Raw genomic sequence first — 24,352 nt, 5'->3', positions numbered from 1 at the left:
ATCATCTGCATTTTAAGAATATTATAATAGAAGAAGTTTTAATTATTTATTGTGTGTCGTTATCTATTTCGGTTGAATAATATTGGGATGGAGTGTCAGGATTAGGATTTGTATATGGACTTGAAAATGGTTACGGGCCTAAGGTCCATGGGCTTGGAGTATATAAGTTCATAAATCTTCCTAAAACACTAAACATCTTCATTCATCCATCTTTAAACTCCAGACACACATACACACCCTCTGTACACACACAAACCCTCCCTTCCTTCCATATTTCATCCAAGATTCAAGGGTTAGCAACTTGATCCTTATTCAAACAACAAAGAATCCCATCTAGATTCATAAGTGATTCAAGATCAAAAACCAACGAAATCTATAAAGGTGTGTTTTAGATTAAAGGTTAGGTTTTTATGTTAGTTGTGTTAAGATTCAAAGATTTAGATTAATCGGGTCTTGTTAAACAAGAAAAGTATAAACTTTGTAGTAAGAAAGTTAGTTGGGGTAGATGGTATGAACAAGTGGTGTTCGGGTCTTACCGAGCAAGGAAATGAAAGGACCCGAAATGAGCCGAGATGAACTGGAAATAAGCCGAGCCGAGCCAAAGGCTCTACACAAAAGAGCAAAACAAGCCGAGTCTAGGACTCGAATCGAATGAGTCAAACGAGCCTAGTCAAGGACTCGACTCGAATGGGCAATCAAGCTGAGTCAAGGACTCGAGTCGGATGGACAAACGAGCCAAGTTTGGTGACTCGACTCGAACCCATTCGAGCCGAATCGAACTCGCTCGACTCGTTTGGTCCGAGTCGAGCAGAAAGTTTATTTTTTTTTGGGCCAGAACCCCCCCGTTCGTTAAGGGTTTCGTTAACTTAGAAGTTCGGTCTGTTAAATTAGAAGTTCGGTCAGTTAACTTAGAAATATGAGATATTTAGAACTAGACAATTGATACTTGTAACTTGTTAAACAGTTAGCCGCGCTCAATTGAAGAGAGATCACTATTAAGTCCGAGAGAAACCGACTTTAGGTGAGTTTCTAGCCCCTTTTCTCTGTGATGTTTTTCGAGGTTGTGTGCATACTCCTATGTGCTAGTTAATACACTTACCCTAACTGGTAAGTGTATGTTACATGAATGTTTACGAATTGAGTGGTATTAATAGAGTAAGAGTATGTATGATATTGTGTATGGATGTGTGTGTGTGTGTTTGTGTGTATATATATACATACAATACATAATTGAAGATATATAGAGTATGCATGAATGTATGGTAACAGATGTATGGTCGCTTGACAATATATGTATGGTTGTATGGTTATTTGTGAAAGAGGGACCATACCCTAATAATATATGAGACAGAAGGGACCAGACCTTAATATCTGAGATAGAAGGTACCAGGTCCTAATAATATTTGAGACAAAAGGGACCAGACTCTAATAATATCTGAGATCATAGAGATAGATAAGTATATGGTATACTGTATGAAATTATAATAAAAATATGTATGTATGAATGAAGAAAAGGTTAGTAAGTTAAGTATGTAATACGTACCTTCGGATACGTTTAAGCATGAATATGAATGTAATGTATGTTAACTGATTAACTAGAATTCAATCAGCGTAGCTGACTTTTAGTATGCACGTAGGTGAATAGAATGAGACAGGTAGCTTGAGGAGAGACATGTGGCATTAAGGAGAAGATTGGTATCTGAAGAAAGAGGACTCACGTGTCATTTATGTTTATTGTTAAGACTTTTATTCTGTTGTTTAAGACAAGTACTTGTGGGTTTGTAAGAATGGTTGACTTTTACATTTCCGAAAAAAGTTTTGATTAACTCTGATTCTAGAACTGTGTTTATGAGTAAATCCAACACCGAATGTAGGGTTCCCGGGCTCGGGGCCTTAAAAGTTGGTATCAGAGCATAAGTTCAAGAGAATAAGCATCCTACATGCTTAGACTCGAATAGAGAATGGGACCAAGTGAAAGAAAAGAAAGTAGATGCTAGTCCAAGAAAACATGTATCACTCAAGCAAGCTTAATATGTGATTTACTTCGTGCGCAATGTAAGAATGAGTAAGAAAGATAGTTTGATTGTTAGAAATAGAATTACTTGTTTATATGTGAGATGTTTAATTGTCTAACTATTATAAGTAGTACCTTGCACAAGTGGACTCACAAAGGGAAGTGTATAGGACACGGAGAGTAACGTGGGCGGCTCATCACAGTTGGCCATTGTTATTACCTGCAGCCTTACTATCTGTGTACTAAATAGTTCCTAAAGTGACGACATTTATGTTTTTCCTATAGAATTCGAATGGCTAGCGCTAAGAAGACTGCTGGACAAGGAGGGCGCATGGGATGGCGTGGTAGGCCACGTGTTAACCAAGTACCCTCCGAAGAACCGATTACTGAATCCTGTGATGAAAGAAGTATGACTGTGCGAGATGAAGGTTATCAGCTCGACCCTGCTATTCAAGCTACCATTAGTCAGGCAGTATGACTGAGAACCGTGTAAGAACTACCGATATGGTGAACACCGAAGCTAAGAGGATCAAGTGCTACATTAGGGGACTCCCGCAAAATGTTCGCACGCTAGTCAGGGCAAGTAGACCTACGATATTTGATTCCGCTATTGACCTTGCGGAATGGTTTATGATGACCTAGCTGAGGACGAGGTGGTGGTGGAGGATAGGAAGGGAAAGAAGTGGGTTGATCCCACTAAACGATCCGGAACTCAGCTATGGAACCCTAAAGGCAAGAAGCAGAAGGTGTGGGAAAAGAAGCTATGTCAGACGTGTGAAAAAATGCACGGTGGCGAGCGCAAATGGGGAAAGGGTACCGATGTTTGCCACAAATGTGGGAAGGTTCACGGTGGAGAGTGTAGGTTTGGGTTGAATGCATGTTATAGGTGTGGGAAGGTGGGGAATTATGCTCTAGAATGCAATGCAAAGCCCGTATGTTACAAATGTGGTAAGACAGGTCATTTGGCAATGGAGTGTACCGATGGTGAAGCTGGAAGCCTAGAAGTAGTGGGAAGAAAGATGCTAAAAAGTCGAGGCCAAAGACCAGAGCCCACATGCTAACTCATGAACAAGCCAAGCAGATCCCTGATGTTGTGACAGGTACGTTCCAAGTACACGGTATTTCTGCTTCAGTATTCTTTGATTCTGGTGCGAATAGGAGTTTTGTAGCTATCTCATTTTGTAAGACAGCTAATATGATTTTCTGTCATGTGCCAGAAACTTTTACAGTAGAGACCGCTAGTGAAACCTCAGTTAGAATTATGAGAATGGTTAAGAGTTGTAAGATAGAGTTAGAAGGATATGAATTCCCTGCTACCCTGTATGTGATGACCTTAGGAGGGTTAGATGTAGTGTTGGGGATGGATTGGCTGTCTGAGTTTGAAGCTCAGATAGTATGTAAGAGTAGGTTGATAAGACTGAAGTCTTCGGATGGCGGTACAGTAAAGGTTTACGGTGATAAGGAAGGTTCTGGGCTTAATGTCATTTCGATGATAAAAACCGAAGGTATGTTAAGGTGAGGGTGCAGTGCCTACCTGGCATATGTTGTCGAAGCTAAGGATGTTCCCGTGGTGTGTGACTATCCCAAAGTGTTCCCTGAGGACCATCTAGGATTACCAATGGAACGAGAAATAGAATTCCAAATAGAACTAATGCCAGGAGCACAACCCGTCGCGGAAGCACCTTACCGTCTAGCGCCATTCGAGATGAAAGACCGAATGTCCCAACTACAAGAACTCCTCGATAAGGGATTTATAAAGCCAAGCATTTCCCTGTGGGGCGCGTCGGTGTTGTTTGTTAATAAGAAAGACGGAAGTATGAGAATGTGTATCGACTACCGGGAGTTGAACAAGCTTACGGTAAAGAATAGATATCCGTTGCCGCGAATTGATGATCCGTTTGATTAGTTACATGGTGCAAGCTGGTTCTCGCGGATAGACCTCAGATCGGGTTATCATCAGTTCAAGGTAAAGGAGGCAGACATACCTAAGACAGGCTTTTGGATGTGTTACGGGCACTACGAGTTCCTCGCGATGTCGCTTGGTCTAACTAATGCTCTCGCAGCATTTATGGACATGATGAATAGGGTATGTCGGCCGATGTTAGATAAGTCGGTTATCGTTTTCATTGACGATATATTGATCTATTCGAAGAGCGAGTCTGACCATGCTGAGCATCTGGGATAAGTATTAGAAGTTCTGAGGAAGGAGAAATTGTATGCGAAGTTCTCAAAGTGCACGTTTGGCTGCAAGAAGTACAATTTCTAGGTCACATAATCAATCCTGAGGGGATTACTGTGTACCCAGCGAAGTTTGAGGCGATTAAGAATTGGAAGACTCCGCAACCAACCGAGATACGCAGTTTCTTAGGGTTGGCTGGCTATTACAGGAGATTCATCGAAGGTTTCTCCAAGGTAGCCGATCCGTTGACCGGTATGACCCGAAAGACTGTGGTGTTTAGTTGGGGTAATTTTCAGGAAGAAGCGTTTGAAGAACTGAAGAAAAGACTCATGCAGGCTCCAATCCTTGTATTACCCGATGGTAATGAGGATTTAGTAGTTTGTATGATGCCTCGCACCGTGGGTTAGGTTGCATGTTGATGCAACGAGGGAAGGTCATAGCGCATGCATCCAGACAGTTGAAGGTTCATGAAAGTACATACCCGACGAATGACTTAGAGTTAACAGCCGGAGTGCATGCTCTCAAAATCTGGAGGCATTACTTGTACGGTACTAAGTGTACTATTTATACAGACCATAAGAGTTTGAAGTACTTCTTCGAGCAGAAAGAGCTGAACATGAGACAGAGGAAATGGTTAGAATTGATCAAAGACTATGACTATGACATCAAGTATTATCCGGGAAAGGCTAATGTAGACACTGGCGCCTTAAGCCAAAAGAATGTAGAAGTCATCGCGACACTGAAGTCTTATAAGTTTATTATCAACTCAGATTTATTTGAAGAGATTAGTAAGGTGCAGTCGGAGGTGCTTACGGATGAAGGGCTAATGAAGAAAGAAAGGAATTTTGGGCAACAGACTGAGTTGATAGATAATGCTCATGGTGTAAAAACCAGATTCGATCGGATGTGGATTCCATGACATGGAAATCTTAGAGACCGAGTCCTAGATGAGGCCCATAAATCTTGGTACTCGATCCATCCATGATCTACCAAGACGTATCAAGATCTGAAGAATGACTACTGGTAGCCGGGTATGAAGAATGGAGTGGTGGATTATGTCATTAAGTGCTTAACTTTCTTGCAAGTCAAGGCAGAGCACCAGAAACCATATGGAAAGATGCAGCCTTTGGAGATACCCGAATGGAAATGGGAACTCATCACCATGGATTTCATAACTGATGTGCTAAAAGTAGTTATATAAAAACACGCTAATCTAGACACTTAAGTAATAAATTCTAGACTCTTAAACTTAACTAAACTACTAACCGGAAAGTGAACCGGCCGACTCTAGTATAGCTAAGTAAGTCCGGATATCGAACCCATGAGACTCTGCTAAATTAGACTCAACTTCAGACATGACTATTTATTTATTATTTGTTTAAGGGGGGTTTTACTAATAAAATAATTTTAAACTAATTTAAACTAATTAAGAAAACTAAAGACGACTAAACTTAGAACTTGGACTTAATTCAGATGATGATGAGATAACTACCTAGGCTAGAATTTTCAGTTGTTAATTAATCGGGAAAATATTTAGTTATGGACTGGGATCGTAAAATAGACACCTTAGAGAAAACCTAAACATGACCCCTGACCCTTTTCAAGAGACACCTATGGGTTTCTAATAAGTTTTAACGCACACCAGTATTAAAAATCAAGTTTCCTTACGGTCACCTAATTATTTATGAATTAGTTCCTTTATACGAAATCCTACCATACAGCACGGAAATCAAAGGCAGTTTAATATATTTAATTGATTCAATAGACAATAATTAAATAATCAAACCTAGACGGACTCCTTACGAAGAACTAAATCTAGCAAGATCAAATAATGAAGATCTATCAATAACCAAGCACTTTTCAGATTTAGGTTAGCAGTACACTTAGGTTTATTTAATTAATAATTATTATTCCTATGATCTAATCGCGAATCAATCATAAAATAGTCAAAAACATAAAGTAGATGACCTAATAGCAACCTATCATAATGACAAACAATAATTAAGGCAACTATGGAATATTAATAATTAATCAGACAATCCTAAATATCCATGCGCATCAATTTAATATAATTAAACCTTTTACTAAATCATAAAACCATAACAATAAATAAATCCCAAATCAAAACACAATGTCAAAATAGGTTCATCATAAGCCTAGGTATTCAACAATGTTTAGCCTAGTATCATAAAATAAAACAAAACAATAATAATGGAATTCATGGCGAAAATAAATAAGAATGAAAGATTAAAGGCGATAAAACCCGTGGTCTTCACCCTTGGATGATAAGCACTTCGCCGGCTGATTCCTTGCCTTCAAACCCTCTAAAATATCTCATCTTGAGCTCCCAAATTCGTCCAAGTCGGCTAGGGTATTCAGGTTATGATTAGGGTTAAATTTATCGGTGTTTATATAGACTTTCAAGGCCCATAAACTTAAAAATAGTAGAAGATTCTGAAAATCTAAGCCCATAAACTTGATATTTGTGGAATATTCTAGAAATCTGAGCCCATAGACTTAATATGTGTAGAAGATTCTAGAAAACTGGGCCCATAGTGCAGCGCAACGGACCTTCTGTAACACCCTGGCTTTAAGTGGAATACACCCGGGTGCAACGTACAGATCACTCATAAGCTAGTAACACTATTAATAGTGACAATATATTTATTTTATTCCATAATTTCGCAAGTACACAAATAGTTTGATAATGAGACAAACAACATTACATCTAAAAGAAGCAAATATTATTCATTAAAATAATCCTAAGGTATAACTAGTTTTCTTGTCTTGGCACTTCATCGTATCAACCTGCAGCACGTTTAAAATAATATATTTTGTCAACAACACATGTTGGTGAGTTTTCATAAGTTTTCGCGTATATAAATATATATAAAATGCGTGATTCAACGATCGTCATGCAATAAATATTCAAACATAACGTAAATGAAATCAAATAGTGTCGTCCTCCCGTTCATTTAGCCGAAGCCATAGAAGTCGGGGAAATGAGAACCACCTTACTTAAACAACCGAAGTCGTAATGTTAGACGCGCAGGTACGTCCCGTCGGACACTCCCACTACGTGTATGCGTTTGCATTTGCGTAACTTCCACCATAAAAACAGTAAACACGTTGCACATAATTCACGTATAATCACAAACAATATGCAAGAATAATATTAACATGTACGATAAATGTGAATCGGTTTGTGAACAAGCGCATAACTAACAAAATAAAACTTGTGACATGCAACACCCCAAAAATATTAAAAGCGTTAAAAAGGGGTTATGAAAAACTAACATGTTAAATAAGCAAGAATGAGTAAATAAGCGAATATGTCTTTAAGCGAGTGAACTGACATGGTTCGGCTCAATGAGCGACCTTAGATAAATAAATAACTATGATCAAAATGAGGTTGAAGAAAATAAGACAAAGGTGGCAGACATGTTCAGTTTATAATTCTTAGAAGAAAAAGTTTGTTTAAAATATATTTTTATTAGTTGAAAGAAAAGGGTTAATTCTTTGGTTTTAAGTTGATTTATTTTAGCCTTAATTAGGAAAACAGTAGGTTATAATAATTATTAGTTAATTTAAATGGTTTCGGTTTGTTTCTGAGCCGAATATTATTTAACAAAACAAGTTTAATGAATGGTTCATGTTTTTGGTTGGACATGAACTCGGTTTGATTCGAATTTAAGTCTAACATGCTTGAAATGATAAGATGGCGTGACATGTTGGAAAATCTTACTCTTGTTTATTAGTTTTGCAAAAGTTAGTTTTTAACATAAAACTGTTTTTTTAATCGAACATTAACGTGTCGACGAGCGATAGTGAAAACACAACCACGGTTGTAAATTTAGAGTGACAACATGATGATGATCACATGACATGTTGTAAACAAATAAGACACTAATTACCCGAGGATGGAATATTAAAGAAGAAAAAAGAACTTGAAACTTGGATTTCAGCACCATATGAAAAGCAAGAACACAATTGAAAGTGTAAAGTGTTGTGGTAAATGATTTGTAAAGGTATAAGAGGCTTTATATAGGCTTCAAATCGTTAATAATAAGGTTGAAGTGGTTAATTGCATAATCTAGTCATAAGGCTAGTCTTAAGCAATATTAATCATAAAATTAATGAGTTTTGACTCAATTTGGTGAAGGAGGAATTAATTATCAATAAAAAAAAGTCTAGGTTCATTCAAGACTTGCAAAAACGAGTCAAAGGGAGGGAATTTAGAGAGGATGAGAAGAAGGCGGTTGACCCGTCTTGAAGAACACCAATAATTAAAAATAATTAAATAACACAATTAAATACTCAATAAATGTGGAGATTTTATTAATAATTGATTATCCGGAAAGTATCAAAATTTTAAAATGGGTGGGGTTTTCGGGTTTTTAAAAATGACGAATGTCACAGGATTCACAACTTTTAGAAATTTCGTACCGAAATTAATTTAAAAATAAATTAAAAAAAACTATTACATGGAGTTGTTAAAAGTTTTAACAAATTTTATATATACATATGAAAAATAAAATCGATAACTAAATAAATTAATAACACTGATATTTAAATGACCTGAAAAACGCCACAAATGGGATGTATGGCAAGGGCACTTATATATAGGATGTACCAGCAGCGTATCCACCATGTCCTTATCATACTGCATTTGTCCCGCTTCCCAAAATCATTCCAAGTTCCGAGTTATTCCTCACAACCGTACTTATTATGTTTTCCATGCGAGGACTTTGATAATTACGTGTCGACCCGTAATTATCTTTATCGTCGGATGGTCTACATAATCCGTCCCATTGTGTGGGTTTTAAGATAAACAACTGAATTCTTATATGAAAACTTGAAAATCAAGAACAATGAACCAAAGGGATCAAAACTTACAAAATTATATAAACAAACCCTTGAGGTCAAGGATTATGCGAAAATATTAAGTAACAATAAATAAATTAAACTATTGAAGTTTAAACAAAATAAACGATGTTATTGGGGTTTAAGACGAAATAAACTATGTTATTAAGGTTGAAACAATATAAATGATGTTATTAAGGTTTAAAACGAGATAAATAAAACTGTTGAAGTTAAAATGAAATAAGCGAAACTCTAGAGTAACACAAAATAATAAAAATAATGAATGAAAACACTAAGATCAGGAATAACAAGATGGTTCGATGAAACATTTAGCGAGAAGAAAACCAAACAAATAACCAAAACAATTCATGTAAAGTAAATATAAAATGAGCACATGCCTTATACTAGATAGCTATAATCATATTCCTGGTTATAAATAAACTAATCCCTTTAAAGGTAACCGGTAATAGATAGCCAAAGGTAGAAATATGGTTTCTATTAGATAACTATGCACAAAACCATGTTCATAGTCCCAACTTCCACTAAACGATTACGTTCATGGGAAATCGGTCATAGACCGTGAGATTGAGGTACAAAAGTAAACCAATTCAACAATACGACTATGTATTATAAATGGTGCATGTATTTGTGTGTTTCATGCTTTGAGAGTAAACATGAACGAAAATAGGTTAACAATCGACAAATAACCAAACTCAAATATAAATTTCATAACAACTTTCGAAGAAATTAGATACATAGGATTATTTCAATTATATCCAAATATAAAAAAAAATAAATGAAGAAGAAGTTAAAGAAAAAAACAAAATGTAGCTTGCGATACTTGTCTTCTCGAAGGCAGGTGGGTTTGAGGTATGGAGGCTAGGGTGAGGGCGGTGTCATGATTTCTTAACTAAAACTTGTTGGTGTTGATAAAGGGGAGAAGAAAAATGAATTTTAAGATTCATTTTAATTTGTGAAAATCGGTTGCAAAACGTGATGATTTATAATACAAAGTTAGATTTTTTTTTCTCTTTATGATAAATGAAATCCTGAATTAGTGCTAAGGTGTCACACCCCGTTAAGCCATTTGTGGAAGCGTAAAACGAAAATGTAACAGACACCTCTGATATCAACCACATTGTTTATAAAGAACAATAAAAACTACTTTACAATATTTTACAGTGATCTAACTTAATTTACAACTAGGTGATATAAACTAAATCCAGCCCGTTAAGCGGCTTTACTTCCTATTAGCACACTTGCATGAATTCACCCAGCATTGATCGCAAGTAAAACACGTAGCACATTGACTTTCTAATCCAATCCGGTACCTGAAAAACATGTTAAAACGGGTCAACTACAAATAGTTGGTGAGTTTCACGAGTTTCAAGAAATCAGTTGTGCGTACAACAATCACAGTTTGTAATATGCAAGTATGTATGTATGTATGTCCGTTCACAAGTACGTTTGTTTGTATGTTTATGATGTAATTATGCTAAGCTACAGTGACGCCTTGATTGTTTGTGCTGCGCGCATCCATTTCCCATACTCAATCAACCACTGTGGCCCCTTTCCGCCCACAACATGCCCCGAGTAGCTATGTCTAACACTACATAGTGTGTTTGTATAATTATGGTCATGTGCAAACGGGGTAAAGTCTCAGCAACACATGCCGACTCCGTTTGTGTTTGTCAAACCAATAGTACCACTATTAACAAGCCACCGGCTCGAAGTTAATCACTTTGTTTGTGGGGACTTTTGTGTGTTAGCAGTTAGATAATTCCTACCATCAAACAATTCAGAGTATATAGATATGTATCAACATATTTTTCACCCCAAAAGTTCATATTAACAGTTTAAAGTGGCGTCATGAAACTCACGGTTTAATAGGGATTCACTACAGTGTCAGCTTGTAGTTCGTTTGACTCGTATCACTAACCCCTATAATCAATATTATAATAATATTAATATTTTAATATTATTATAATCATTATAATAAATTGGGCTGTATAACTAATCTGCGTATAGATGGTACGCCCAGAAAGTGTCAATAGGCTTAGATTGTGATGTTGTTCAATGTCTAATACTTAAAACCGAACTTGGCTCAATTTCCCCGTTTTCCCAACTGGGCCAAGTTGTTCATTTTTGGGTTCAGAAAAAAATTATGGAGATCTAAGCTTGGGTAAATGTGTTTGTCGATAAAATGATTAAGTTATAAAGAAAGATCACACATTGGGGTTCTGAATTCACTACGGGGCTCGTTTCCGTTTATTCAGTTTGATTTGGTGGAAACGCGCACAATTTATCCAAGTTGCCCGGGTTTCTCATAAAAAGTTCGTTTCTACTTAACTAATCCAAAAATATAATTTCTGATCACTTTTACTGTTCTTAATCACGAACTCGTCGGTTTATATCCGAATTGAATTTTGTTTAATATTTAAATTATCATAGTTAATTATATGTTAATTTTTAAATTATGAAAATTTAGTCATTTATCAATTAAAATATGTAGATTATTATAAAATATTTCTAGAATTATTTACTGATTTATTAATTTATAAAAATTCATTTTATCTGCTATATTTAGCCCGAAAATCATCCGTGTATACCAAACGATCGCCAAAAATTCCACCAAAATTTCTGAGTGACCAGAACATGTCCCAAATGAACCTGGAAAAATCCCAAATTCTAACAATCTTGCCAAATATTATATCCGAGCAAAAAACGACTATGAAAATTAAAATAAACGCAAACGCACGAAACAAACTTAGGGTTTTCCAAATGACCCAGAATTTCATATGTGATCATAAAATAAATAATCTAAGTTACCCACAAAAGTTCATAATTTTTCAAGCATGTTACCTATTTTTCCCAAATAAACATCCCAATTCGGTAATAAATTCGTCAAATATTCTCGGATGGTGGAAATATTACTAAATTTGAACAGAGACTCAATGATATGGTCCTTGATGTCCTTGAAAAGTTTCATGACCTAACAATATACACATCACAACCTTAACCTAACAGCACGTAATCGAGTGATTCGGTATTACCTTAGCGGTTTTGGTTCGTTTTCGCGCTTTTAATCAAGTTTTCGGGTTCTTGTGCTTCTATGCAATCTAGATACAGGTCCTATATCACAAAAAAAACAAGTTCCATCAACTTGGCAGCCTCTTAACTTAGGGTTTCGGCTAGGGTATAAAACCGAACTTTTGAGCCGTAAAAACGTCGTTTAAACCCTTTAATCCGTGTTTATGGCCAAAAAAGATATCAATTCAGATTCCTAACCATGTGTATAATCAGAACATGTTTATGAATCATTTTTAGGGTTTTTGAATGGCTAGGAGTGATTTTTGATAATCATAGTTCAATTTTTACGGAAAAACTTAGATTAAACAAGCTTAAAATGGATTAAAATTGATCAATTACCTTGAAGGTTTGCATGTATGAGAATGAGCAGAACTTTCTTGTCCAGAACATGCGTGAGTTATGTGAAAAACACCTATTAATCTTACTTAAATATGAAGGAAAGTAAAACAAAATGGTGTTTTTCAAAAGTGGCGGCCGGAACTTCTTTTGGGCTCCCCTTGGCCCAATATTCAGGATTTACAAGCCCAAACATGAAAAGCCCAGTCCAAATTTAGTTTGGTTTCAGTTTTTGGCGTGAAAAACATATCGGGTGCGTCAAACACTGCGAAAACGAGTGTTTTTTGGCAATTTTTGTGTAAAATTATAAAAACATACTATACGTTTGTAAAAATCGAAAATATTTTCACGGATCACTTAAAACATTTCAACTAAGTGTTTGGTAAGTCTTTTTCGACTTAACGGATGATACAATGCTTGGTTTGTAACTATCTTTCGCGTTTTAATCTATAGCGGGTAGTTAAACGAGCATGTTTTTGTTTAACTGATTTGCTATTGAACTAAGGCCATAATATTAATATATTAGCTTATGTTAAACGTAGATGCCCCCCCCCCCCCGGGATATCTAGGTCATAACCAGACCCGTTCGATTATCCGTTCGTTCATTACACAATAAGCGGTTAAACGATTATTTGATTTCTGAATACTGAGGCGTATCCGGTTTTGTCACGAATGTCACATTCCCCCCCCCCCCCCATTAAGAAATTTCGTCCCCGAAATTCAATATACCAGTTAAAAGCTTTCTTAGGAACAAACAAGAATATTTTTTTTTGTTTTCAAATGTATATAATTCCCCGTTGTAAGGTATTTACCAAACTTTTACTATTTAAATTCTGTTGAGTCGTAACTGTTTGACTTTCTCGCCTATTATTTATACGGGCTCTTTACAAAGTTTAGTTATGTGTGAGTTTTCAAGTGGTACTATCACTGCCTCGTCAATAAGGCACTTGTTTGTTTCGGTATATAGGAAATTACCAGTAGGACTAAAACTCGACACTAAGTATGGTTTTAGTCAATTTGCTATGATATTAAATTTTAGGATAACTTCGTACGGTTTCGTATATGTCGCTATCAACTTATCAGTTTCCTTAATTCGAATAACACTTTTCAAAGGTCAAAAACTCATTATGTATATCGATATAGTTTTATCTGTGGTTTCCGTAATCAAATTGGATTTCGTATTTAGAGTGTTGTCAACTTTCAGTCTAATAAAGTATCAACTCATGTTCTTGTTTGTATTGTATCAGTTACAGTGCCGCTTGTATAGTTTGTCAAAATCGATCGTTTGTTTGGGAACAACAGGTCGTGGTTAAACCGATTCGGTTTCTTAAGTTCGTCAAAATATAAGAGGCGAAATGACTATCTCAGTTCGAAGTAATTGAAATAGACATACCATGTCGAGGTATGATTTTGTTGACATAATTGTAGGCGTGCCTTTCAATCGTGTAGTTGTTATGGATCGGAAGAGAGTATGCAAATTAAGTTAGTGGGTCAACTATTACCCGGGCTATACTGCGTTTTATGGGTGATTGGGTGTTACGAGGCTCATAGTAATATGTTCTCACTTCCATTAGGTATTTTCGGTTGTTGTAATATTACCGAGGTTTCTTGATATTCTGTTTTAGTTGATTCTAGACTCGGTTTGTTTGAGGTATAGAATTTCATCGATTTTCCTTTCCAAAGTTTTTATCATCCCCGTACAAATTTTTTTTTTTTGTTATGCTCTTAGGGATTTCTTTTGGGCGATATGAATATGCCCGACAATGTTTGTCTAAACAATCTTTTCAAATACCCATGCTTTCCAATGTTTAACTTTTAATCCTTCATCTTAAGGCATCGTTTTTTTTAATTACAATTATTCCACGACTCTACTCGTCTTCCTTACCCCATATGTTTTTGACCGCTCAATTGCAGGTCATAGTCTTTTGTGATTCATGTTAATTGTGCATTTAATGGCATATAAATAGTATTACCATGCATTAGGTGTAAAAGTAATTGTCCCATACTCCGGGTCAAAGATAGTATAATTCTTCTCGTGTGCTTTTGATCGTTGGGAAGGGTATACCGTAACCTTGTCTTTCTGCATTAATACGCACTCTAACCCTTTTCGGAATGCATCCCAATAGATTATAAGATCATCAGTCCTTTCCGGGAGACTTAGCATCGGGTTTGAACATAGTTTCTTTTTCAGCAATTAAAAAGCCATCTCTTGTTATTCCCCTCAATCATAAACTCGGTTCTTTTTTAGGTTAAGAGGGTAAAAGGTTGGGCTATACTGGATTTTCAATAAGGCGCCGACAATACCCAACTAATTCCAAAATTTGGCGAATTTCTCTCGTGGACTCTGGTGTTTACCAGTTTTGCTCGGGTGTATGTGAATTTCGTGTCAACTAACAACGTGTTCCAAGAATCGTACTCCTTGTAGTCAAATTTGCACTTGGACAACTTGGTATACAATTTCTACTGCCTCAACATCTCCAAGATTGTTCGTAAATGTTATTCGTGTCCCTTGTTGGTTTTCGAATATATTAGGAGGTCATCAATAACGTTATAATGAATGTTGAGGTACGATTTATTAACTTGGTTCGTGAGGTTCATGAAAACTATAGGTGCATTAGTCGATCCGAAAGGCATAACTAAGGGTTCATAGTGACCATACCGCGCTCGAAACACCAATTTAGAAACATCTTCCTCTTGGATCTTAACTTGAAGATAGCCGGATCGGAGGTCGATTTTAGAGAAGTAATTCCCTCCCTGGAGCTGATTAATCAAATCGTCGAATCATGAGAGGGGGTGCTAGTTTTTTTCTTTTTTTTTTAATAGTGATTTTTGTTTAGTTATCCGGTAATCAACACACATCCTAAGCCTCCATCCTTTTTCTTTACCAACAACACCGGTGCTTCCTAATAAGGATAGCTAGGTTCTATGAAATCCTTATCTAATAATTCTTGTAGTTGTGTAATTAGTTCTTACATTTCGGAGAATGCTAGACGATAAGGTGCCTTAGTAATAGGAGTTGCCCCTATGGTTAGGTCAGTTTGGAGCTCAATTTGTCGGATAGTGGGATTTCGGGTAGTTCATCAGTAAGGATATTGAAGTATTCGAGCATTACGGGGATATTCCTATATGTTTCATTGGGGTTTTTCATGGTTATGTTTTCCAGAAATGCCATACACCCTTGGCGTAAGAGTTTTAATATTTTAAGAGACACGAGAGGTGATATTGAACCAAACTCCTCTCCTTGTACCATAATCGTTACATCATCTGGGTGAGGAATTTTTAACTATCTAGTCATTACACACGATTTCTGCTTTCTATTTAGCTAACCAGTACATTTCTCGAGGACAAGAAGTTAATGGGAATAAAACTTCCCTCATTTCTTAGATCAAACGAGACTGAAACATATTAATTAAAATTTACAAATGTAACCTTCACCACATTTAAGTTTTGTCGTGTTTTATTGGGTCCGATCACTAATCGCGGCCTCTAGCCCAGTTAGACGTCAATGTTCGTTCTTGGTTTAACTTGGGACAATTCCTTTTCAAGCGTTTCGTACTTCCACACATAAAGAGAGCGTGAGAGTTTGTCATAGGTTGTGCGCGAATTAATTGCGATTGGGTTAACTGGGAATGGTGAGGTAAGAACGGTTTGTTTACAACACTTATAATGGTTTCACAGCTACATGTGTAGTATCCAATCTTCCCGCTTTTATGACATGCCTTTATTCGACATACGCTTTAGCAAAGGCTCATTGTATATGTTTAATTATGAACTAGAGTTAATTGTCGTATTATTTTGAGTTGTAAGGTACGCATGTTTAAATTGTTGTAACTCTTGTACTCCTGTTTCGTGATTAGCTCGTTTTTTACTAGATGATTTCCCGGTACTCTCAACATCCCTTTACAGACAGAATTCAAAGTTACCACTCCGGCTTGCGTCTTGGTATTCTTAAAAGTTAAGTGGCTAACTGGATTAATTAAGGTCTCTACTTCTGGATTACTAACCATAGTATTAGTGGAACCAGATCGTTAAATGATTTGTGCATTCCAGTTGGCTCGTCCTTTCATTTTGGATTTCATTCCTTGGACAAAATATTTCAATATAAGGGTTTTATGTCTTGCCTAGGTCATGCGAATAATTGCCTTTTTTTCTCAAATTCGTACAATCGCTTTCTCCCACACAAGGGCGTGGCTAAGTAGTGTAATAGTAACATAATTAACGATACAATTTGATGGGAGCTACTGGTACGGATAACACAGTTTATCGTCTCGATCCATTTTACTAATTCCTTCGATTCTTTAGTACCACTAAAATTTACATGTTTGCACGATTTAAATCGTTTAAACGAGTATTCCCGTTGTGAAGGATCACGGTTACGACTAGTATTCATGTTCGGTAAAAGATTTTTGTTGCCAATGGTATTTAGTGGGGGAAATTATTGTTATTGGCAGTATCACCAGTGTCCCGTGGGAGAGTATTATTCGTGACAATGTTCGTATTTATCAAGAAAATAACATTTGTAGGTGTATTTGTATTCATTGATGTATTAATGTTGGCAGTGAATCGCGCTGCGATTGCCAGAGTTACTATCTGCAATCGCTGGATAATCATTTCGGCCACAACTGCCTCAATCACGTGTTTGTTTTCTTCGGGGACATTCTATAATGATGAACAACTAAACTTCACATAATAGTAATTTTCCCTATAACTTATTGCGCAGGGAATCACATTAGCTAACAGTCAGGTAATTCAAATAGCAGATACGTATTACACATACCAAATCATGTATCCATAAATACAGGATAGTACATAGATGTAGTCTAATAAGGCCATTGTTTGCATGTATCTATCGAAAATTGTCATCCCATGACAAGTAAATTTAACCCGGTAAGGGTCAATGTTTATACTAATAATTCCAATTCGTCTCCCATATCAGCATAGCACACTCCCAAATGTTTGCATGGAGTATCGAAACTATACTCAACATTGTCATACTATCCTTGTCTATCCTAGCACACATTATAACAATCACGATTAGTTCACAACTTGTACAACAACTATTCAGATGTAATCCCACCATTGGGGAACTGTTTTATCATGTCTCTCCCGTAAGTAGACATTTGTTTGTAATGAGTTTAAATCGTATGTTATACTCGGGAGGAATTTTTATATTCCCCTTGACCTTTGGGTATTATTAAGTATAATTACAGAATATTCTTTCATCAGGTCACTCAGTATATGCAGTGGGCTGGGTCTAGTAAAAGTGATAATTTATTAATTGGGAGTAAGTATGTTCTCATCCAAGACACATCATCGGTCTGCGAGCGTGAGGGTTCTCCTTTATGATAAACTGATCGGAGTGGCAACAATATAGGAGTGGTTGGAGATGCTCGTACACAGATGATTTGATAATTTATTAGTTGAAGAGGAATTATTATTTTTATAAATGGTGTATGATATATGTAGGTGGTCACGGTTTGTTATATTATTAAAAATTTAATAGGATAGCTATTATATTTATAATTTAATAAACCATACTCTTTCCTAAATATTTTCTTGGGAGTAGTGCTTATTTTTAAACAATGGAAGTGGAGAGATGGCTAGAAAACAGTTCAATTTGCTGTTAGAAACTGGTATGTGATATAAAGATTAGGTCTGAATTGAGAAGTGCCGTGTTCCCTTGAGATGGACGTACGTATATCATACCTTCCACAGGTCCCTTCTAGGCCTTGAATTTATGCTCGGTTTGTGATTCAATCATATAACAAGGTTTAGTTCGGACTTGCTAGAAAGTCCTTGCATTCCCATTTACAGGCAACATCAGTTCTTTATCCGATACGAGACTACCAATTTCAACATATTTCATTTTCACAATTTATCATAAAAATAATATTTTTCAATAGTAGGAATCAGAGTAGAGAATATTATTACTTAAGGCCAAATAAAATATTTTATTTGTTACGGTCAGGTACAGTATTGATTATGATAAATATAATATTATTTTTAATAAAATACAATTTTAAATTAATATTGATTATAGTCAAATATAATATTCGTTACACGGAGACTTAGTATTATCAACAGTACAGTACGTACACGTATTCGTACACCTTGTTCCAGATAAGCACGTATTCGTGCTATATATATACATACTCAGCATTAACTTTTATACACATATGTTTCCATTTTTACCTACCTGTACGTTCCACGACTTCTCCCCGAATTTCCTCGTACAAGTAAGTCTGTTATTATGTTCCGGACCACAATAACTCACTTGCCATACAAGTTCATCCCGGCATCCATCAATATATAATATTAAATTGTTATTTATTTTCCCAGAGTTAATCGAGCCTACGGTTATCTTTTAGGAACCCTAAGAGATAACCTAATCCTTTATAACCTTGTTCTGATATCAATTTCTGTCACACCCAGTTAAGTGATTTGTAGAAGCGTAAAACGGATATGTAACAGACACCTCTGATATCAACCACATTGTTTATAAAGAACAATAAAAACTACTTTACAATATTTTACATTGATCTAACTTCATTTACAAATAGGTGACATAAACTAAACAGCCCGTTAAGCGGTTTTACTTCCTATTAGCACACTTGCATCAATTCACCCAGCATTGATCGCAAGTCAAACACGTAGCACATTGAATTTCTAAACCAATCTAGTACCTGAAAAACATGTTAAAATGGGTCAACTACAAGTAGTTGGTGAGTTTCACGAGTTTCAAGAAATCAGTTGTGCGTACAACAATCACAGTTTGTAATACGCAAGTATGTATGTATGTACGTTCACAAGTATGTTTGTTTGTATGTTTATGATGTAATTATGCTAAGCTACAGTGAAGCCTTGATTGTTCGTGCTGTGTGCATCCATTTCCCACACTCAGTCAACCACTGTGGCCCCTTTCTGCCCACAACATGCCCCGAGTAGCTATGTCTAACACTACATAGCGTGTTTGTATAATTATGGTCATGTGCAAACAGGGTAAAGTCTCAGCAACACATGTCGGCTCCGTTTTGGTTTGTTAAACCAATAGTACTACTATTCGCAAGCCACCGGCTCGAAGTTAATCACTGTGTTTGTGGGGACTTTTGTGTGTTAGCACTTAGATAATTCCCATCATCAAACAATTCAGAGTATATAGATATGTATCAACATGTTTTTCACCTGTATAAAAAGTTTAAAGTGGGGTCATGAAACTCACGGTTTAATAGGGATTCAGTACAGCGTCAGCTTGTAGTTCGTTTGACTCGTATCACTAACCCCTATAATCAATATTATAATAATATTAATATTTTAATATTATTATAATCATTATACTAAACTGGGCTGTATAACTAACCTGTGTATAGATGGTACGCCTAGAAAGTGTCAATAGGCTTAGATTGTGATGTTGTTCAATGTCTAATACTTAAAACCAAACTTGGCTCAGTTTCCTCGTTTTCCCAACTGGGCCAAGTTGTTCGTTTATGCGTTCATAAAACATTTATGGGGATGTAAGCTTGGGTAAATGTGTTGGTCGACAAAATGATTAAGTTATAAAGAAAGATTACACGTTGGGGTTCTGAATTCACTACGGGACTGATTTCCGTTTATTAAGTTTGATTTGGAGGAAACGCGCACAATTTTTCCAAGTTGCCCGGGTTTCTCATAAAAAGTTCTTTTTTACTTAACTAATCTAAAAATATAATTTCTGATCAGTTTTGGTGTTTTAGATATTCCAATAGGTTCGTTAATCAAGAACTCGTCGGTTTATATCCAAATTGAATTTGTTTAATCTTTAAATTATCATAATTAATTATATGTTAATCTTTAAATTATGAAAATTTTGTCATTTATCAATTAAAATATGTAGATTTTTATAAAAATATTCCTAGAATTATTTACTGATTTATTAATTTATAAAAATTCATTTTATCTGCTATATTTAGCCCGAAAATCATCCATTTATACCAAACGATCTCCAAAAATTCCAACAAAATTTCTGAGTGACCAGAACATGTCCCAAAACAACCTGGAAAAATACCAAACTCTAACAATCTTGCTAAATATTATATCCGATCCAAAAACGACTATGAAAATTCAAATAAACGCAAACGCACGAAATATACTTAGGGTTTTCCAAATGACCCTGAATTTCATATGCGATCAAAAATAACAAATCTAAGTTCCCAACAAAAGTTCATAATTTTTCAAGCATGTTACCTATTTTTCCTAAATAAACATCCCAATTCGGTAATAAATTCGCCAAATATTCTCGGATGGTCGAAATATTACCAAATTTTAACAGGGACTCAATGATATGGTCCCTGATGTCCCTGCAAAATTTCATGACCTAAAAATATGCACATCACATCCTTAACCGAACAGCACGTAATTGAGTGATTCAGTATTACCTTAGCGGTTTTGGTTTGTTTTCGCGCTTTTAATCAAGTTTTCGGGTTCTTGTGCTTCTATGAAATCTAGATACAGGTCCTATATCACAAAACAAGCAAGTTTCATCAACATGGCAGCCTCTTAACTTAGGGTTTCGGCTAGGGTATTAAACTGAACTTTTGAGCCGTAAAAACGTCGTTTAAACCCTTTAATCCGTGTTTATGGCCAAAAAAGATATCAATTCAGATTCCTAACTATGTGTAGGATCAAAACATATTTATGAATCATTTTTAGGGTTTTTGAATGGCTAGGAGTGATTTTTGATAATCATAGTTCAATTTTTATGGAAAAACTTAGATTAAACAAGCTTAAAATGGATTAAAATTGATCAATTACCTTGAAGGTTTGCATGTATGAGAATGAGCAGAACTTTCTTGTCCAGAACATGCGTGAGTTATGTGAAAAACACCTATTAATCTTACTTAAATATGAAGGAAAGTAAAACAAAATGGTGTTTTTCAAAAGTGGCGGCCGGAACTTCTTTTGGGCTCCCCTTGGCCCAATATTCAGGATTTACAAGCCCAAACATGAAAAGCCCAGTCCAAATTTAGTTTGGTTTCAGTTTTTGGCGTGAAAAACATATCGAGTGCGTCAAACACTGCGAAAACGAGTGTTTTTCAGCTATTTTTGTGTAATATTATAAAAACATACTATACGTTTGTAAAAATTAAAAATATTTTCACGGATCGCTTAAAACATTTCAAATAAGTGTTTGGTAAGTCTTTTTCGGCTTAACGGATGATACAATGCTTGGTTTGTAACTATCTTTCGCGTTTAAATCTATAGCGGGTAGTTAAACGAGCATGTTTTCGTTTAACTGATTTGCTATTGAACTAAGGCCATAATATTAATATATTAGCTTATATTAAACGTAGATGCCCCCCGGGATATCTAGGTCATAACCAGACCCGTTCGATTATCCGTTTGTTCGTTAAGCAATAAGCGGTTAAACGATTATTTGATTTCTGAATACTGAGGCGTATCCGGTTTTGTCAAGAATGTCACATAAGTCCTGCAAAACTTTATTAAATTTTTTGATGTAAAAGAAAGGTTTCCCTTTTGGTGGCGTACTCTGAAACTTTAGAAGAGGATCGTCAAATAAAATGACTCATTTTGATTATATAATAGCCTATTGGGCTTGGGACTTGTTTGAAACAAAAGATTTTATTTAACTTCAAAAAAAATATTATATATAATAATAATAATAATAATAATAATAATAATGGTTGTGATGATAATAATAATAACATTAATAATAGTAATGATATAATAATAATAATAATAATAATAATAATAATAATAATAATAATGAACCATTTGATTTGACTTAGAGTCTTTTTGAAGAAAATCAACTTGATTAAATACTTGTTAATTAGCTATTTAAAATAATCAAGGATTTAAAATTATAAGTGTAAGGTGTTCATAAAAATAATAAATGCGGAGAAACATGCATGGTTTAAAAAAAAATAGGTATGTTTGACGAGTATGAAGGGACTAAGTATTGGTCAAGGCTAAGAGTGAGCTTCAAGTGGCCAGGGAACGCGGTTTAGGGTATTGCATGGCAGAAATAAGTTAGGCATTCCTGAGCATAATTGGTGTGTTTGGGTCACTACAATGGTCCTAGGCTCGCAACATGAGCATATGGTGAAACATAAGGTGTGGTAAATGGTTGAGTAATGGGTCATGGGAAGCATTCCTATATTGTGAGGCGATTGAGTGGTGACGTATAAACGAGCCAAACAAAGGTTGTGTTTCAGTTTAGGGCCATTTTTTTTAATGGTTGGGTTGGCTTTGGGTATCTTGGGTTTGTGTTGGGTTTTAGATTGGTTAGGGCATTTGGTGTTTGCGCTTGTTGTTGTGGTTTGTTTTGATGCATTTGGGTAAGCATGGTCAGGATCACGATACCCTATTGTTTGAAAATCTGGGCTGTTACTTTGTGGGTTGAGTTTCGAGGGCGACGTCGAGGAAAACGAGAAGACATGTAGCGAAGCGGAAATGATTCGCGTGACATGGGACATAAATATGAAAATTCGAATTACCAACCAATAGAAGCACTATATGAAACATTCCTGAAATCAGAATTACTCTATATAAATAATTAAATAAAATCGCACTAAGAAAATTTTGAATTCGAGATTCAAATGTCCATGACCTACCATGGGTTTTCGGATTTTAATAAGAATTTTATAACTAATCAAATGAAAATTATATCAAATTTGAAATCAGAATATTGGATTTTTGTATCCTAATACAAACTTAATATAAATAGTGAAATTGAATTGAAAATCGAGGGCTTATGTATTACCATGACTTTTCGAATTTTCAATTAAACCAAAATAATAATCAAATATCTGAATAAGGGAAACGAACTGAAACTCGACTATTCATGTATCACCATGAATTTTTGAATTTCTAATTAAATCCATAATAATAAATGAATATATAACTTAAAAAAAGAATTGAAAACTGGACTATTCTTGTATCACCATGTCTTTTCGAATTTTCAATTAAAACCACAAATGAATATATAACTAAAGAAAACAAACTGAAAAACTCAACTATTGATATATCACCATGACTATTTGAATTTTCAATTAAAAAAAAAATAATAAATGAATATATAACTAAAGAAATCGAATTGAAAACTCGACTATTCATGCGTCACCATGACTTTTCGAATTTTCAATTAAAACCATAATAATAAGTGAATATTTAAAGAAAACGAATTGAAAGCTCCACTATTCATGTATCACCATAACTTTTCAAATTTTCAATTCAAATCATAGTAATAAATGAATATATAACTTAAAAGAAAACGAATTGAAAACTCGATTATTCATGTATCACCATGACTTTTTGAATTTTCAATTAAAACCATAGTATAAAAAATTGAGTCTTTGGAATCACACGTTGTATGTATATCATAACTTGTATGTTCCGATAAAAATTCGTAATCAAAACGAACCGAAAGTTGGGTATTTGTGTATCACCACGATTTGATAAACTTTCAGTAAAAACACATAAATCAAAATCAAATCAAACCAAAAGCTGGTTATTCGTGTATCACCACGACTTGTCAGACTTTTAGTTAAAACACATTATAAAATATTGAGGGTCGGAGTCACACGTCGCATGAACCACCATGACTTGTGCGACATCCTTAGGAGTGTAATCATATTCTTTTTCACAAAGAGAACATGGTTACGTTTGAAAGCATAAAGTTGTGGTTCGTATGGCGTTTGGTGTGGTATGCTTTGGCTTAATAGGTTTCATGCCCTTTCCGAACTCTCTAGGTAAGCAACCGGGTCCGCGTCTGATTGGATTTGTATGCATTTCTTATCCTTAGGTTTCAATAACCTTGGTGTCAAGAGTTCGGAAAAAAGCATATCCCCCTTACAGTTTACTACAAACCAGCCACC

This window comes from Bidens hawaiensis, unplaced genomic scaffold, assembly GCF_021521415.1.
Source record: "Bidens hawaiensis isolate Kalapana, Puna unplaced genomic scaffold, B.hawaiensis_p1.1 tig00000905_1, whole genome shotgun sequence".
NCBI lineage: Eukaryota > Viridiplantae > Streptophyta > Magnoliopsida > Asterales > Asteraceae > Bidens > Bidens hawaiensis.
This window is presented reverse-complemented; position numbering follows the sequence as displayed.